At 41.4% G+C, this 18,416-nt stretch overlaps 2 protein-coding genes across 4 annotated transcripts in view; one reads left to right on the top strand and one right to left on the bottom strand.

Annotated features, from left to right (window-relative positions):
- The window catches only part of LOC134210871 (activating transcription factor 7-interacting protein 1-like), an 81,973-nt gene that overhangs the window by 20,036 nt on the left and 43,521 nt on the right, over window positions 1-18,416 (top strand). Inside the window, exon 1 of one of the 3 annotated variants that reach the window (XM_062687260.1) lies at window positions 5,254-5,349. The exons of the other annotated variants lie outside the window; for them this stretch is intronic. The gene's annotated coding sequence lies outside the window, so the exon portion shown is untranslated. Of the gene's footprint in view, window positions 1-5,253; window positions 5,350-18,416 lie in introns of those variants that run through there. 3 annotated transcript variants of the gene reach the window in all.
- Window positions 1-18,416, bottom strand: part of LOC134209254 (uncharacterized) — a 49,039-nt gene that overhangs the window by 19,916 nt on the left and 10,707 nt on the right. The window lies entirely within an intron of this gene.

Consider the following 18,416-nt stretch of genomic DNA (forward strand, 5'->3'; position numbering starts at 1 on the left):
TGTAATCAGCGTTAGATTCTCGAATATTTCCATGAAAGTAGAAACTACGATAGCATAAAACCGAAATTTGCTCTAGAGAGAATGCAAAATAACGGAATGAAAAGTTAGCAACAAAATTGTGTTCTTTTTTGTCGTGGACAAAATTTTTCGGATCTTTGTCACGCTCATGCCCGTTTGTTGACAAAAAAGAACGAGCAGGACGGGAACAACTTCGAGCTACTTAGAGCTGCTCATTGGACAGCACTATTATCTCTGACAAAAACAAAGCTTTGTCGTTTGTTCTCTTTTGTCGTTTGTTTCGTATGGGCATCGACGAAAAATGGATTCCCTGGTGGGGTGCTATCAGATTCGTCAAATCGACGTTTGAATCTTTGTTTACAAAAGCAGATAAGTCGTTTTGAAAATTTGGTATTGAAACGTAAAATAATGTCGAATGTCTAATGTCGAAGATAATCAGTTGCCGTTGGTGAAAGACACCAAATTGGCGGTCAAAACTGAAAAAGTACGACGGAAAGGGTGCGCACCTATTCGCCATCGATGAGTTCTTTGATAGGCTGTCGTGTGATAATCAGAATATCGAAAGTTCGCTACAGGTCGCGATAATCTACCGGAGTTTGTCAGAGTCGTACGACAGTCTGGTGACGGCAATGGAGAGCCCGTCAGAAGCGGACCAGACGATCGAGTTTGTGAAGCAGCGGTTGGACATTGGACATTGAATGTGCACAGAAGAAGAAGCGAACGTACGAAGAAACGAATTTGTTACCAATACCGAAAAACGGGACACAACCGGACAAATGGTCTGGTGCTTCGATATGAATTCAGCCGGAGGCGAAAAGGTAGTGAAAAGGGACCCCCAAATTTGATTCGGTGTGGGAGGTGATCAGCAGGGAAACTGGTACGTGGATAGTGGCTGTTCGGCTGCATGACCAGTGACCGGGGGCATTCTTCAGCAAAATCAATATGAGCGTGAAGCGAGATGTGACGTTGGCGAATGGTTCTGCCGTGGAATCTGCCTGATAGGCGAAGGCACGCCAAAATGTATTGATGTTAAAGATAAAGTGAACGAGGTGATCAAGAGAAGTGTTGTACGTTCGGGGACTGGACAGTGGCTTGATTTTGGTCCGGAAACATGCCCAGGGAAAAAATGGGAATGAACTTCGACTCAGACAAAGAGTGGAAGCCGTTGGATATCTGTGTGAAGGATTGCATGCCTTGATATCTGAAAGAGGCTTGAGAACATGGTGAAGCGGAATTGTCGTGCTGACGTGCAATGAAGCTAACGAGCGTTTGCTTGAGGAGGATCGCCTTAAGGGAGAAACAGAAGATTCTGACTATCAGTATGTGCAGACAAGTAGCCAGCTTTTCCGGGCCCATCTTGATGAGTTCACAGTAGTAGTTCAATCAGTAGTCATCACCGGCCGCCACCTTGGTGCTTAATGCCTTTGATTACAGTGACATTTAAGTGTTCCTCAAAGTATTGCTTTCACCTTCCGATTACCACACGTTTATCCGTCAAGATGCTCCCATCCTTATCCTTGCAATTTTCAGCTCGCGACACGAAGCCTATGCGGGATGCGTTGAGGTTCTGAGGTGATAGAACGTGTTTCTTGATAACGGCACAGCTGTTCCATATCCCCGCATTCCGCTTCTTCCAGGCGGCGGATAAGGCGGATCTGCTGTCGCCGCTGCCGTTAATAGCGTTCCACGTTCTGCCAGGTCCCTTGCTGCAGCGCGACCTTCTGCGCTGCGTCCTTCTCCTCCAGAATCTGTCTGCACTCTTCGTCGAACCAATCGTTCCGTCGACTTCGTCCCACATACCCTCAAAATAATTCGCTATCCTGCAAAAAAAGTTTCGTGGGGGGAGGAAGGGAGTCAACAATTCCATAACTGCACCCATGTATCACATATGTTGCCCCAACTGATATGTGACCAGATTTAGTTACAATCATGTTGCTGCAAGCATTTTTGTCTGACTAGTGCTGCTCGGGTTGGCCTAATTTGCGTTACGTAATTTGTGAACGCCATTAGGCCGAATACCGTTTGCCGAACGGGTCGTTTGGCCGAATGCCCTTTGTCCGAATAGTTATAAAATTTGAACTCAGATTACGAGTAGCGAAGAGTGAGAAATGTAACGTGAGTAATGAGAAGTAAGAAGTGGGAAGTGAGATGTGAAAAGTAGGCAAAGAAAAGTGAACTAAGAACTTCTTACTTCTTTTCCCTTCTTCCTTCTTTCTTCCCCTTTCTTCCTTCTTTCTTCTTCCTTATTTTTTTCTTCTTCTTCCTCCTGCTTTCTTCCTTCTTCTTTATTCCTACTTCCTTCTTCCTTTCTCTTCTTCCTCTTCATTCTACCTTTTTCCTCCTTCCTTCTTTCTTCTTCCTCCTTCCTTCTTCTATCTTCCTTCTTCCTCTCTCTTCTTCCTTATTCCTTCTTCTTCCTTCTTTCCTTTTCCTTTTTCCATCCTCCTTTTTCCTTCTTCTTTGTTTCTTATTCCTTCTTCTTTCTTCCTTTTTCCTTCTTCCGGCATTCGGCCAAATGACCTCAAACCCTCTGCATCGCAGTGTTCATGCCTCGACCTCGATGATTATGTCCAGCCTTTTGCACTAGACTACCTCAAATGTTTAAAGGGCTCTGACCTAGCTTTGACGATAATTGCCTAGCCTCTGTATTGGGGCTTACCCACGTTGTCTTGGAACATCTTCATTCTTACGAGTACCTCCTCTCATTGGGCATGGATCTCTTTTTCTCTCCCTTAACCCTCTTTAAGTTGATAACCTTCCTCCAGAGCAGGTTATCCTCCAGGTGAACTTCAGTATCCTTACTTGTCGTTGATACTGGAACACTCGTCGTTTTCGTTTCAGCACCCTGCACGGCTATACACATCACACTCTTTGGAAAGCGGGCTGACGACTACGCACGGCGCCTCTCATATATGTCGTATATTTCTCTGTTTAGATGTGTGCGCTTATGGCGATGTTGATAGTCTAAGCAAAATGCATGGTTCTGGGTTCTGGTAGCTACAATATCAAGAGTTTTATTTCGAATATTCCGGATCATGATTTGTGACAAAGCACTTTAAATTTTCGTAAACACATGAGTGCAACCTACTTTTATTTGTTCATTTCATTCATAAGGCCAATTTTAATGAATTATTCAATTATAAATGAATTAATTATAAATTACGCAACAAATTAACATGGATGTAAGTACTGGACTTTCGACTGAAAAAAATGCACGTATAAACGCAATCAGTTTTAATTATCTACGAACCTCAAATGTACCATTCATAAAATACGTCATGCTACATGAGGGGGCGGCACCAGACGAATCTGTATCTGTAAAAAATATTAAAGATGTAGCACAAAAAAGTCATCTTAGTCTCACTTCTGACGTCCTTTATCTACCACCCAGGCGCCATTTTGTTTCTACAGCACTTCTGTACAGTACTGCAAAATCGATTCATATCAACAGCTCCTACAGCTACAGTCGTTCAGCTGGCTCGCTTCTGCTTCCAATGTAGCACATGACGGCAAGCAGTGCAGCTTGCTGCTGTTCGTCCTACATGTCAGCGTTTGCCTCTGAGAGCGCGGCCTGCTGCGATCGAAGAGTTGTGCGGTGTTGATTGTGGGGGAAGGAATGCTTGAAAGGTAATAAAACGTGTCCGACCAATCGCGGTACCCCAGCTGGAGTTTATACATTTTTTGAATGATTTTATTAAAAGTTGGATGAAATTTGACTTAGAATACAAATTGTCTAAAAGATTAGTAGGTGTATGGGGACATCAACTTTATAACGTTGTTTGTTATACACGGATAAATTGGCTAGGGAATGTCCATAGCTTACATCACGTTTTCACTTAACTTTCATTTCTAGAGAACTCGTCTCTGTTTTTTTGTTGTACCTTTACGCTTCTACTGGAGCTTGGCTTTGTATGTGTGGATTCATTGCATCAATACGGTGCCAAGAATCGAGTTTGCCCTATCCGCATTGGCAATACATCGCATGACTAACTGGAGATGTACAAAGCACTATCGCGTGGCTAAGGCATTTCCCACAAACCACGCCACGCGGTTTCAGTGTGATTGGTCAATTGATTATAATTAAAAACCACGCAGAATGCCTTACGAAGTTCTGAACTGCATCATCATGGTTTATGTTAGCGTTACGTAATTTGTATAAAAATACGTCAGGAGAGTTTTAAATATGTTGTGAACATTAAATGTTTAACATGCTTTTGGAAATTATCTTTAGTCAGCAAGTAATGCGATTATCAGCGGCTGGGGGGCCATACACAAATTGCGAAGGGGATTGTTATAGGCTCTCTAACCCCGCTTCCCCCATAGGTTTTGTTTTCTGAAAAACATATTTTTTGTATGGAGCTTTAAAAAAACAGAACACATTCCACACCTCCCCCTCCCCCCTTCCCTCATAAACATACGCTTAATAAGTGATAAGTGTATGTTAAATGTTAAGGTCCTGCCTGACTGAGTCAGCAAAAATGCTAGTGACTATAGCTGCTGTATTCATTTATAGTTAATTACCTCCCCTTTTTCTCTTCATCATCAGTACCTATGTGAGGGAGCGGCCGTAACGTAGATGATCGATATATGTAATTTCGGAAAATTGGAACTGGAATTGCCACCGACCGTAATAACCTAAAAAAATCAAATCTGAAAGGGTGGGTTGAAGGGGGGGGGGGTGTAATGGTGGGAGAGGGGGAATTTATCGATTTTATGACATAGTTGAAGTAAGTTAACTAACGTTTTTGCTTAGTGTATTCGTAAATAAAGCCGTGTGTTAAAAAAGCGAGTTTTCAGTGAAAAACGACCAGAAGAGTGCTTCAAACCAGTACATGCCACTCCTACACAGCAAACAGTTGTATTCGAAACGTTCCTGCAACAAAACCAACAACTTTGTGCACACTTGCTTCACTCATTTGATTGAGCGCAATCACTGCCCGATGGAAACCTGAATGTGATATTTACTGATAGGGGTTAAATAAAAAAAAATGATATCAGTTGTACACCAGCCGGGATTTATTGTTAAAGAAAAACAATACTGCAATTTGGATCCATCGATCAATTAGATTTAATTATGATTTATTAGGTCTAGAATATTATCTAAAATATTTAAAAATGTTCCAAAAACTAAAGAAAAAATGTGCTCGTATTTATTCGGGTAACTTCGGCTCTTCTCGTGCTCGACGTTTCTCCTCGAGTGAGAAATGAGTTTCTATTGAATTTGATTGCCGCCACGTTAGTATTAGTGTGACGCTGCTAGCAAACGGACGTGCTGTCTTTGTTAGCTACGCTGTGAGTTTGTTGTTAGCTCGGTGCCTGTGCTTCACACCGGTGAGTTAATTTGAAGCGTTATATTTATAACAAGTAGATACACATATAACAGTAGCTCGCACACTGTGATGATCGTTAGCGAGAATCAAACAGAAGTCAAAGCTATGGGAATTGTTAATTTGGTTTTGGCACACAGGGAAGTTTTCTCTTGCTGCGCTGTGTTAGCAAGAGTGTTTCGACTGTACGAAACAAGCGGCGGATTGATTTCATTTCACTTTTTCCCTATGTGATGTTTTATAACGTTTTGTTGCCTCGATGCTGACCGTTCACTCGTTCGCGAGTAGTTACGGTAAAAAGGGAGAGGCATCGTGGTAGCGTAGCTCACAAGGTCATAACGCATCGCTGTTGCTTTATTTAGGTGTGATCGGTGTAGATATGTTTTTGAGTGTGTTTTGCTTATAATTTGGGGCTCATAATGCATTCGGTTATCTTTTTAGCTTTCAGTTTTTCTAACATCAATCATTTATATTTATTATATACATATTTCTTTTTATAGTTTTATTCAATGTTCTATATGTGCGGATTTATATACTATTATTATTCATGAACTGAAATACACTTTAGGCTATTTTTTCAGTTATTGGAAAAGTGGCTTCATAACATTCTACAACGGTATTCCCAATTAATTGAAAACAAAATAACATAAAATATTCGACGAAACACCTACCGTCGAGCCAACGTTCCCAACGAATTCTCGTGCATTGTTGCCATTGGTAATGAGCATAGAGCTTGCTTCGTTCATTTAATTTTCGCTTTTCAGAGCTGTTAGATGTGTACCGTTTTGACTCAGGTCCCGAACATTTTGTCTCAGTTAAGAGTTTGGGGGTTTTTGTCTCGTGGTTAAGAGCAAATTTGGTTTTGTCTCATTTAAGAGCTTTGATTTGTCCCGTGTACGGAGAACCATGCCGTTTTACCTCGTATCGAAGCAGACTACCTCATGACTCAAATTCCGAGCCCTTTCAAAGCGAGTGTTTGCGAGTGAAATCGCGTAACGTTCGGAATATGATTCAAAACTGTACTGTCTTTGATAGCGGATTACTTATGCAAATTTTAGGTGTAGTTGCATTGCAACAGATGAATTTTTTTATTAGCCGGAAGATGGGGCGTGGCGGCGTTCACACGTAAGAACGGTACTACATAAATTGTACATGAATTAACTGCCATTGTCGTTGTATTGTTACCGCCTTGTCTTTAAGCTTTGTGATGAAACAATCTACAATGTTTACTCCTATGCGTGAGAAGGTGTGGGGCTAGACATTTTTCTTTTAATAAAATGTCGACTGGAATTGAACCCAGGGTCACTGGATTGAGAGCTAGGCATGCTCACCACTCAACAATCAGCGCCGTTCATTTGGAATTTGTTTGCTATCATTTAGCACGTCCGAAATGCTTGGGATGTATTTTTGCTCATTATTGTAGGAGTGCCAATTAATTTATTTTAATGGAAAATACGAAAAAAGAGATTTCTGAACAAATCACTACATGTGGTGTGACTTTTGTTATTATTCTTTCTCTGCAAAACCGCAATCGTTATAATGAAACATGAATGCACCTTGATGGCTCGAAAACAAAATGGGGGCTGGGTGATGCTTTTTTATTTTACCCGGCAAGGCATATAGATACCCCCCTTCACAGCGTGGACATTTGCTCATATAAATTTTCAAAAATTTGTATGGACCGTGGACAATCGACATACTCCCTCTCCCTCCTAAACTGTCCTCGTGGTATATGGACAGCCCCTTTAAGGTGGGGCTATTGCAAAAAATTATAATTGCGACACGTATATCATATATAGTTATTTTTAGCTGTGTGATAGTCAGAATCTGGGAAACAGAACAACTACCACAGGAGTGAAAGAAAAAGGTCATATGCCCCATCTACAAGAAAGGCGATAAGCTGGAGTGTTAGAACTTTCGAGTGATCGCTCGACAACGGGCCAGATTTGTACTGTACGGCAAGTCCTTCAAAAGTGCAGTGAATATCATATCCCAACGCAATATCTGTTAATCGATTTCAAGGTTGAATACTAGTAAATTACTAGTATTCAACCTTGAAATCGAATGAATGAAATCGAAATCTAGTAGTAATACGACGTATAGTTATGGAAAACTATGGACGAGAACAGCTATCCCGGGAAGCTGATAAAGACTGAAATCAACGGTGAGTGATGTGCAAAAGGTCTCCAGTAGCCTTGCAAGCAAATGCGTAGGATTGTCAATCCGGAGATGGCAAGTTCGATTCTCGGTTCGGTCTAGGATGTTTTCGGGTTTAAAATTTTATCGAATTCCTGGGCATAGTGTATCCATTGTACTTGCCACACAAGATACATACTCATGCAATGGCGGGCATAGAAAAGCTTTCGATTAATAACTGAGGAAATGCTAATAGAATACTATGTTGAAAAGCCCGCCGGGACTACGACAAGGAGACAACACAAGTATGACTGGTGATGAATGCGTCGAAGACAAAGTACAAGCCAGCGGGTGAAACCGAGCGCAACAGGGTCCGCCTGATGAGAAGCGGTTTTATGGGGATACCTTCTGGGTGGTTGATGTATTCGTCTATAATGGATTCTCGTTTATAGCTGATAATAATGTTAGTCGTGAAATACGAAGGATCATCATCTGTCATCTACTACCGGCCCTAGAAGAAACTGGTGTTAAAAAAGATTCACACCCGCACCAAATGCATCATAAGATCGGAGATCATAAGATCTCTGAGTATTTAAAAGACGGCTTCTTAGGACCATCTTTGGCGGTGTGTGGCGCGAAGGATGAATTACGAGCTTGCCCAACTCTACGCCGAACCATGTATCCAGAAGGTAGCTAAAGCTTGAAGAGTACGATGTGTTACAACATGCTGGACACTGGAAAGGAAACTTGCAAAGATGGTGTTCGCTTCGACCCGACAGGTAGAAGAAGGCGGAAAGCTCAACAAGCAAAGAGGGTCGACTAAGTATAAAACGATTTGGCGAGCGTGAAAATTCGAAATCTTCATATAACGTATTTACCCTCCACTTGTGGAGATAAATAGAGTTCCTAGATGTCTTGAAGAAACCATTCCTGAATATAATATTTTCAGTGCATACTATGTTTAATGAATTCACTTGTTAGAAGCTTTTTTATTTAATTGTAGTTTGTAGTTTAATTTGATTGTAGTTTTACAACTTTAGCAGTAAGGCCGTTCATTCCTGTTGATATTTACTGTAAGGACGTGGCCGGTGAAATATGTGAAAGTAAACTCAGTTCAATAGATAATCCGATTTAATTCTAGTTTGTTCGTGGAAACATATGACGCCATAAAAATTAAGTGGAATAAACACACAAAAATCCTTTTTAAAGAAATGAAGATAGAACTACAGAGAAATAGACCTCCTCTTATAACAAAATGCAACCCAAATCACCGTTACGAAAACATTATTACCCAATGCCAAATGCACTGTGTGTAGACAAGCTAATTGCCGCTTGTCTACACATGGCGGCAGTGTGCAAAAGTCAAGCACAAGCAAAATCGTTGGCAGCGCCAATGGTGGCCTACCGAAAAACTACGAAGAATTGAAGCCATCGTTTGAAAGGCTAACGAGCAACATGTGTTAAGTGAGACGTCTGTTTCTCTGTGGTACATCGCAGGTTATATTTACGTCACATACATGCTTTCGTATTAAATTACAATCAAATAATTCTCTGTATCCAGAGACGATAGTATGGATGAATCTATGACAAAAGGTCTACAAACAAGAAGTCGAAAGGACAGATGGTCGAAAGACAAAAGGTCAAAAATACATAAACACACATACACATAAATACAAAGGTTCGAAAGGGACAAAAGATCGGAAGCAAAAAAGACAAATGAACGCAGAAAGAATAAGGAAGAAGGAAAAAGGAAGAAAGAAGAAGAAAGAAGGAAAGGAAAGATGAATAAAGAAGAAGAGGAAAGAAGAAGGAAAAAATAATAAAGAAGATGAAAGAAGGAATAAGAAATAAAGAAGAAAAAAAGGAAGAATAACTAAGAAATAAGGAAGACAGGAGGAAGAAGAAAAAAAGACAAAGAAAGACAAACAAAAATAAGAACAAAATAAAAAGAATGTAGAAAATGATATAGAAATTAAGAAGCACGATGAAGAAGGAAAAAATGAAAGAAATAAAAAAGAATTATAAGGAAAAAAAGGGAAGCAACCAGCAAAAAAGAATGAAAAAGGTAGAAAGAATATGAATAAGAAAGAAGGAAGGAAGAAAAAAGAGGAGAGAAGGAAGAAGAAAGAAGACAATATCTAAGACGGAAAAAGGAAGAGGAAAGAAAGAAGATAAGAAATAAGAAAGAAGAATAGGAAAAAATAAAAGAGAAGGGAGAAACTAGAAGGAAGAGCACAGAAGGATAAATTAATAAGTAAGAAGGAACAGGGGAGAAAAAGGAATAAGAAAAAATAAGAAAGCAGAAGGAAAGAAGAAGAAAGAAGGAAAAATGAGGGAGAAAGATGGAAAGAAGAAAAAGAGGAAAGAAGAGAAATGGAAGGAGAAAGAAAGAAGACAGAAGAAGGAATAAGGAATAAGGACGAATTAATAAGGGAGAAGGAAAAAGGAAGATTGCAGAAGGAAGATGGAAGAAGGAAAAAGGAAGAAGGAAAAACAAAGAAGAAAGGAGGAATTAAAAGAAATCCTTTTCGCTTTTTTACCATTCGACCTTTTATCACTTTCGACGTTTTGTCCTTTCGACCTCCTGTCCCTAATCCGGTTAGGATATAGATTGTTGGGTATTGGTGGTATATGATAAAGATGTTGATAACAAATTATTTGTCGTTAACACCTTCGTACCCGACCCCCAATTTCATGGAAAACTAAATTTTCAAAATGATGTTTCTCAGCACTTTTTAATCAATTCTGAAATTCTGGAATGCTGGATTTTTAAACAATCCTGAAGTACCTGGCTTGCGACGCTTTATGATTTTGCAAATCAAGTCCATAGGAATGTGTTTTAACGGAATTTGGTTCATCTGGTCAAATTTCGGAGCATTCTGGAATGCTGGTTTCCACGTGGAAGTGACAACTTTTTATTCAATTCTGAAACCTGGCTTGCGACATGTCAAACTTAATTATTTTACAAAACAAGTCCATAGAAATGTGTTTTGAGGCTGATCCATCTGGACACATTCCAGAACGCCCTGGAATGCTGGTTCCTTGGTGGCCAATTTTCGATCGGTTCTGGGCAGTGCCAAGGGCTTGACGATCCCTCCCCAGGTCATCTGCGAGTTGTGGTGCCTGTCTAGGATGTGGTGGGGTTTGACAGTTGGTTCTGTTAAACGTCTATAAAAAGCTGCATGTATCCACAAGTAGGCTCCGCCAAAGCCAACGTGTGCCGCTCAAAGAGCACAAGCCCAAGTCATGATGTTAGGTGGGCCCTCCTTAGCCGTGCGGTAAGATGCGCGGCTACAAAGCAAGACCATGCTGAGGGTGGCTGGGTTCGATTCCCGATGCCGGTCTAGGCAATTTTCGGATTGGAAATTGTCTTGACTTCCCTGGGCATAAAAGTATCATCGTGTTAGCCTCATGATATACGAATGCAAAAATGGTAACTTGGCTTAGAAACCTCGCAGTTAATAACTGTGGAAGTGCTTAATGAACACTAAGCTGCGAGGCGGCAATGTCCCAGTGTGGGGATGTAATGCCAATAAGAAGAAGAAGATGTTTGATATGGGCAGCAGGGACTATGTCCAAGGGCTTGACGATCCCTCCCCAGGCCATATGCGAGTTGTGGCGCCTGCCTAGGATGTGGTGGGGTTTGACAGTGGGCCCTGTTAAACCTCTATAAAAAGCTGCATGTATCCGCAAGTAGGCTCCACCAAAGCGACCGTGTGCCGCTCAAAGCGCACAAGCCCAAGTCCTGGTGTTAGGTGGGACGCTAAACAGCCCTGACACGACGGCCCTCCGACACACAGGCCCAATAAGCCGCCTTTAAAAACAACTATTACGAACGACATAGAAGATAATACGACTCGATACAATCGGCAACGACCTAGGCGACGAATAAAGGATCACGATTGGAAGCTTGGAACATGGAACTGCAAGTCGCTAGGCTTCGCAGGTTGCGACAGGATAATCTACGATGAATTACATCCCCGCAACTTCGATGTCGTAGCGTTGCAGGAAATTTGCTGGACAGGACAGAAAGTGTGGAAAAGCGGGCATCGAGCGGCCACCTTCTACCAAAGCTGTGGCACCACCAACCTACTGGGAACCGGCTTCATAGTGCTGGGAAAGATGCGCCAACGCGTGATTGGGTGGCAGCAATCAAAGCAAGGATGTGCAAGCTGAGGATAAAAGGCCGTTTCTTCAACTATAGCATCATCAACGTGCACTGTTCACACGAAGGGAGATCCGACGACAAGAAAGAAGCGTTCTATGCGCAGCTGAAGCAGACATACGATGGATGCACACTGCGGGACGTCAAAATCGTCATCGGTGACATGAACGCTCAGGTAGGAAGGGAGGAAATGTATAGACCGGTCATCGGACCGGATAGTCTGCATACCGTATCGAACGACAACGGCCAACGATGCATAAACTTTGCAGCCTCCCGCGGAATGGTAGTCCGAAGCACTTTCTTCCCCCGTAAGAATATCCACAAGGCCACATGGAAATCACCTAATCAAGTAACGGAAAACCAAATCGACCACGTTCTAATCGACGGTAAATTCTTCTCCGACATCACGAACGTACGCACTTAACGCAGTGCGAATATTGAATCCGACCACTACCTTGTTGCAGTATGTCTGCGTTCAAAACTCTCGACGGTGATCAACACGCGTAGGAGTCGTCCGCCGCGGCTAAACATTGGGCGGCTGCAAGACGGTAGACTAGCCCAAGAATACGCGCAGCAGCTGGAAGTGGCACTCCCAACGGAAGAGCAGTAAGGCGCAGTATCTCTTGAAGATGGCTGGAGAGATATTCGATCCGCCATTGGAAGCACCGCAACCGCTGCACTAGGCACGGTGGCTCCGGATCAGCGAAACGACTGGTATGACGGCGAATGTGAGCAGTTAGTTAAGGAGAAGAATGCAGCATGGGCAAGATTGCTGCAACACCGCACGAGGGCGAACGAGGCACGATACAAACGGGCGCGGAACAGACAAAACTCGATTTTCCGGAGGAAAAAGCGCCAACAGGAAGATCGATACGGTGAAGAGACGGAGGAACTGTACTGCGCTAATAACGCACGAAAGTTCTATGAGAAGTTGAACCGTTCACGTAAGGGCCACGTGCCACAGCCCGATATGTGTAAGGACATAAACGGAAACCTTCTTACAAACGAGCGTGAGGTGATCCAAAGGTGGCGTCAGCACTACGAAGAGCGCCTGAATGGCGATATGGCAGACAGCGGTGATGGTATGGTAATGAACCTAGGAGCACGCGCGCAGGACATGCGACTTCCGGCTCCGAATCTCCAGGAAATCCAGGAGGAGATCGGCCGGCTGAAAAACAACAAAGCCCCTGGAGTTGACCAACTACCAGGAGAGCTGTTTAAACACGGTGGTGAAGCACTGGGTGATTACCAAGGTTTGGGAGGATGAGGTTCTGCCGCAGGAGTGGATGGAAGGTGTCGTGTGTCCCATCTACAAAAAGGGCGATAAGCTGGATTGTAGCAACTACCGCGCAATCACATTGCTGAACGCCGCCTACAAGGTACTCTCCCAAATTTTATGCCGCCGACTAACACCAATTGCAAGAGAGTTCGTGGGGCAGTACCAGGCGGGATTTATGGGTGAACGCTCTACCAGGTATTGCAGAAATGCCGCGAATACAACGTGCCCACACATCATCTATTTATCGACTTCGAAGCCGCATATGATACAATCGATCGGGACCAGCTATGGCAGCTAATGCACGAAAACGGATTTCCGGATAAACTGATACGGTTGATCAAGGCGACGATGGATCGGGAGATGTGCGTAGTTCAAGTTTCAGGGGCATTCTCGAGTCCCTTCGAAACGCATAGAGGGTTATGGCAAGGTGATGGTCTTTCGTGTCTGCTATTCAACATCGCTTTGGAGGGAGTAATACGAAGGGCAGGGATTGACACGAGTGGTACGATTTTCACGAAGTCCGTCCAGTTATTTGGTTTCGCCGACGACATTGATATCATGGCACGTAACTTTGAGAGGATGGAGGAAGCCTACATCAAACTGAAAAGCGAAGCCTAACTAATTGGACTAGTCATCAACACGTCGAAGACGTGTCAATGTAAGCCACCCACCACGAGTTTCTATCGGTGGTGACGAAATCGAGGTGGTTGAAGAATTCATGTACTTGGGCTCACTGGTGACCGCCGATAACGATACCAGCAGAGAAATTCGGAGGCGCATAGTGGCTGGAAATCGCATGTACTTTGGACTCCGCAAGACGCTCCGATCGAATAGAGTTCGCAGCCGTACCAAACTGACTATCTACAAAACGCTTATAAGACCGGTAGTTCTCTACGGACACGAGACCTGGACGATGCTCGTGGAGGACCAACGCGCACTGGGAGTTTTTGAAAGGAAAGTGTTGCGTGCCATCTATAGTGGGGTGCAGATGGCGGACGGTACGTGGAGGAGGCGAATGAACCACGAGTTGCATCAGCTGTTGGGAGAACCATCCATCATTCACACCGCAAAAATCGGAAAACTGCGGGCACGTAGCCAGAATGTCGGACAGTAATCCGATGAAAATGGTTCTAGACAATGATCCGACGGGAACAAGAAGGCAAGGTGCACAGCGGGCAAGGTGGATCGATCAGGTGGAGGACGATTTGCGGACCCTCCGCAGACTGCGTGGTTGGCGAAGTGCAGCCATGGACCGAGCTTTTATGTGCAGCACAGGCCACTCCGGCCTTAGTCTGATAATAAATAAAAAAAATATTTGATATGATATGATAACAATAACGCACTTTCGTTTTGTTTTCTCCTAGATTTGTAGTAGTAGATAAAATATCGTTTAGGATGAATCTCATTTTTTTGTAATATATAGGGGAACTGCTCCGTTTTCCATCTTACTGAACATATATTCATCTCATAATAAAGAAATACGGCACCAATCATTCTAATCATTCTAATCATAAATTAACATCTTCATAGTAGGTAGGCATAATTTAATCTGTTGGTGTTTTTATAAATCGGTTCCCATATCGTTTTACGTTGAGCATAAATGCGCTGCTCTACAGCGAACACTTGAATAAAGTACAGTGCTGCAAAGTGTCACCGTACAAGTCACGCAAAGCGTGACAATAACAAAATCCAGGTCATGTGTCAAGTACTCAATTGTGATGCTCAATGTGGATCTCACATGCTTGGTGTAACGATCACCATGAAAGCGACATTTTAGCAACTAGCGCTTGGTCACTCACCATGTCTTCACTTCTTCTGCCTGTGATTACCAGCATGAATGATAGGAAAACTTTCCTGATGTTGTGGTTGTCATATCCATGTCATCTTGACTATCGTGATGATCACTTGACCTATGCGGTGTTTGGTTCGAAATCAACGCTCGACAGCAATGGAATAATCCACTTAGCGGAATTAATGGATTTTGCTGTGATAAAAATGCATGAAGCCAAAATAGAATTTTTGGGAACATTTAAGTGTTCTTATTGTTTATATTGACTTCTTGTACAATATTTTAAGAGGTGCTATTAAAAGAAAAGTACATACATAGTTTTTCCAAATTTGATCCATACTATCTTTTAAAAAGGCCAAATTTTTTATTGATTTTTTCAAATGGATACAATTAAAAACGACGCATCCTACAAAAAATGTTGTATGGGTGACTATCGCAAAATCAGTCAAAGTTTCTAATAAAGATATCGGAAACAATTCAAATTGAGCCCTACACTGAAAAAATCAGTTTCAACAGTTTCAAAAATTAAAACTCGATTTGCGAAAAAACGCTTTTTGATTTGTATGAAATTGTGTCTCAAGATAGCTGATTATGTTCCCTACCAACCGTCCATACATCGCAAGCTTGACACTTTTAAGGGAAAAAGTTTTTCTAACAAAACATTTTTCTTGTCGGAATTGATTTTTTCTCAGTGTCAAGGAGTGCCAGTGGATTTAACATATACATACATATATTTAAATATTCCTGTACAGTCAAGCAGAGTACAATATTTAGGTCGTAACTAATCGCAACGGATAAAAATACACTGAAAATAATTTCGACAAGAAAAAGTTTTTGTTATGAAATTTTTTTTCCTTCAAAGTGCCCAGCTTGCGATGTATGGACGGTTGGTAGGGAACATAATCACCTATGTTGAGACACAATTTCATACAAATCAAAAAAAGCGTTTTTTCGAAAATCGAGTTTTAATTTTTGAAACTGTTGAAACTGTTTTTTTTTTCAGTGTAGGGCTCAATTTGAATTGTTTCTGATATCTTTATTAGAAAATTTGATTGATTTTGCGATAGTCACCCATATAACATTTTTTTTGTAGGATGCGTCGTTTTTTTATTGTATCCATTTGAAAAAATCAATAAAAAAAATTTGGCCTTTTTCAAAAGATAGTCTGGATCAAATTGGTAAAAACTTAGTTAGAGCCATTCACAAATACGGCCCATACAAATTTCAGAACCCACCCATACAAAATACGTTACGAGAGGGTGGGTGGGGGCTTTCAGCCCCAGGTCCATTTTAGCGTTATGTAATTTGTGAATGAACCCTTAATTTAACTATTCAAGACAAAATTTTCAAAACGACTTATCTGCTTTTGTAAACAAAGATTCAAACGACGATTTGTCGAATCTGATAGCTCTCCCACGCAAACCAATACCATCAACAGGTAGCGGAAACCTTCACCTACCTATTGGTGGTGTTGGTTTGCGTGGGAGAGCTATCAGATTCGTGAAATCGTCGTTTGAATCTTTGTTTACAAAAGCAGATAAGTCGTTTTGAAAATTTTGTCTTGTATTGGTTTATCCAATTTATCAATTAAAAACGACGTCAGTCCAATCAAACGACAACAAAATCAATCAATAACGGTGCTCACCTGCACTTTTGACAGCTGACCGACCTGATGCTCTTTATGGCTCTCAGCTTGTGGTTGTCAATCTGGGTGTCACGCTTACCGAAGGTCCTCACGTGTCAGCTTCTACATGTCACGATGCGCTTGCAGTGATTGTCAGTAAAGAACATCGTTTAAAAGCGTGGTGGTTTTTGATTTCATATCTGATCATCTGGTGATGGTCACGACATTTTGCAAGACTGATTAAAAGTAAGCGAGATTCGTTAACCCATCTTCGCTAATGATGTGTTGTATTAGCATTTCATCAAGAGATTAGCGCACCACTAGCAAAGTTAGGTTCAACATATGTATTGCGAGAATAACAACTTCGCTTGTCGCCCATTTCGGTTAACAATAACTCAGGACAAATTTAGAATGAGCTTCATATTTCATTTCTATAAATATTTGTCACAAGTCTATGTACAACACAGCGTAATGCAGTATGGCGGCATGAGTTCAGTGCTGCAAGCTGCTTCGTGTAACCATTTCTCGCTTAACTTTTCAAAAGGTCCTAAGTAACATTTTTTTCATGAAATAATTTGAATAGCGCAATCAACAGAACAACATGAAAGCTATTGATTGCAGTATTCAAATTAATTCATGAAAAAATGTTACTTAGGACCTTTTGAAAAGTTAAGCGAGATTTCGTCTTTTCATAGCTGTTCAATTTGTACTTAGTCGATAAGTGATTCATCCTTGCGGTTTTCTTTTTTTATCATCATCTGGATTATGGAGGACCATGGTATATATAAAAGTTATGGTTATAACTTTTGTTATATTATCAATGTAATTTAGTTATTCAGGTGAATGGACATTGTAGGCAAATACATACTTCCGAACCGGGTTGATTCAGTGATCAACACTTCTACCCGTAGCCATTTTGTTTCCTATAGCGCTTGGTACAGTACAGCAAAATCGATTTCTCTCCACGACTTCCCCGGACAACCAAGTTGTGTCGGTTCTGCTATCGTTCGATGTCGTATTTTTGTAGTCTGCTTGTTCGTCCGCCACGCGTTTGTTATGTGCCTTTGCCTTGCACCACCAGTCTGCTGCGATCGATGGTGTGCCTGCGCGAGGTCGAATGTGGGGCATGTTTGTAGGAGAATGGAAACACTTCTGACGCTCGTTCGCCTCCGGACGGAGACTGAATTATTTGTATGAAAGCTTTAACACGCTTTAATATCCATATAGGTATTCAGGCCTCATGGATGATCCTCCATGGATTCATCATTATGGTCAATATGACATTTCTTCTGCGTTCAGGCATGATATTAGACTATCTTGAAGACATATTGATTATTTGATTTTCATGTTTATACTAAGCATTGACTGTAATCATTCGCACCAATTATTATAAATTGAGTGTCACATTGATTTGTGTTGTCCTGTTTCATTGGAAACATTGTCTTGCCGCCTTCTAGCATGGTACGAATACCACCAGCCTGACTCTAGTATAATACTGCATAGTATGTGTTACATAGCTTCACAAGTACACGGACAACTCAATTTATGATAGAGTTCACACTGTTTGTATAAGTATACGAAAACTTATTTTAATCGATATAAAATTTTATATAGTTTATCTGAATTTTTCAATTTTAGACACATCTCAATCTGTAAGTGCAGTTTCTGACAGTTTCTGAAACTTTATGTCTAGTTGTAAATTATCAGAAGCATCAGAAAAATACTTAGTATACGAGAAAGGCAAAAAGAAGTAAATTATATTAAATTTGTACACGAACTTTTAAAATAGTTATCGAAAACAAGGAAAAAACATGTCTTAAATAGATAGCAAAACGACTCAAACACACGTAGCAAAAATCTCCCCTCGCGTCACGTATCTACATGCAACAAGCAACAACATCAATAAGATAAAACCTGTTTCACTCTGGAAAAATGTGCGCTATCGCGTGGTGTGAAACCTGTGTGCTTGCTTGAGTGCTTGAGGTATGATTTATTCGAGGAAAATTCTTCGCTTCATTTAGAACTATCAATCCAATACATCATTGGAGTTTCATTAGAAAGCTTCCATTGAGGACGAC

The sequence above is a fragment of the Armigeres subalbatus genome, chromosome 2 (assembly GCF_024139115.2).
Source record: "Armigeres subalbatus isolate Guangzhou_Male chromosome 2, GZ_Asu_2, whole genome shotgun sequence".
In the NCBI taxonomy this organism is placed as follows: domain Eukaryota; kingdom Metazoa; phylum Arthropoda; class Insecta; order Diptera; family Culicidae; genus Armigeres; species Armigeres subalbatus.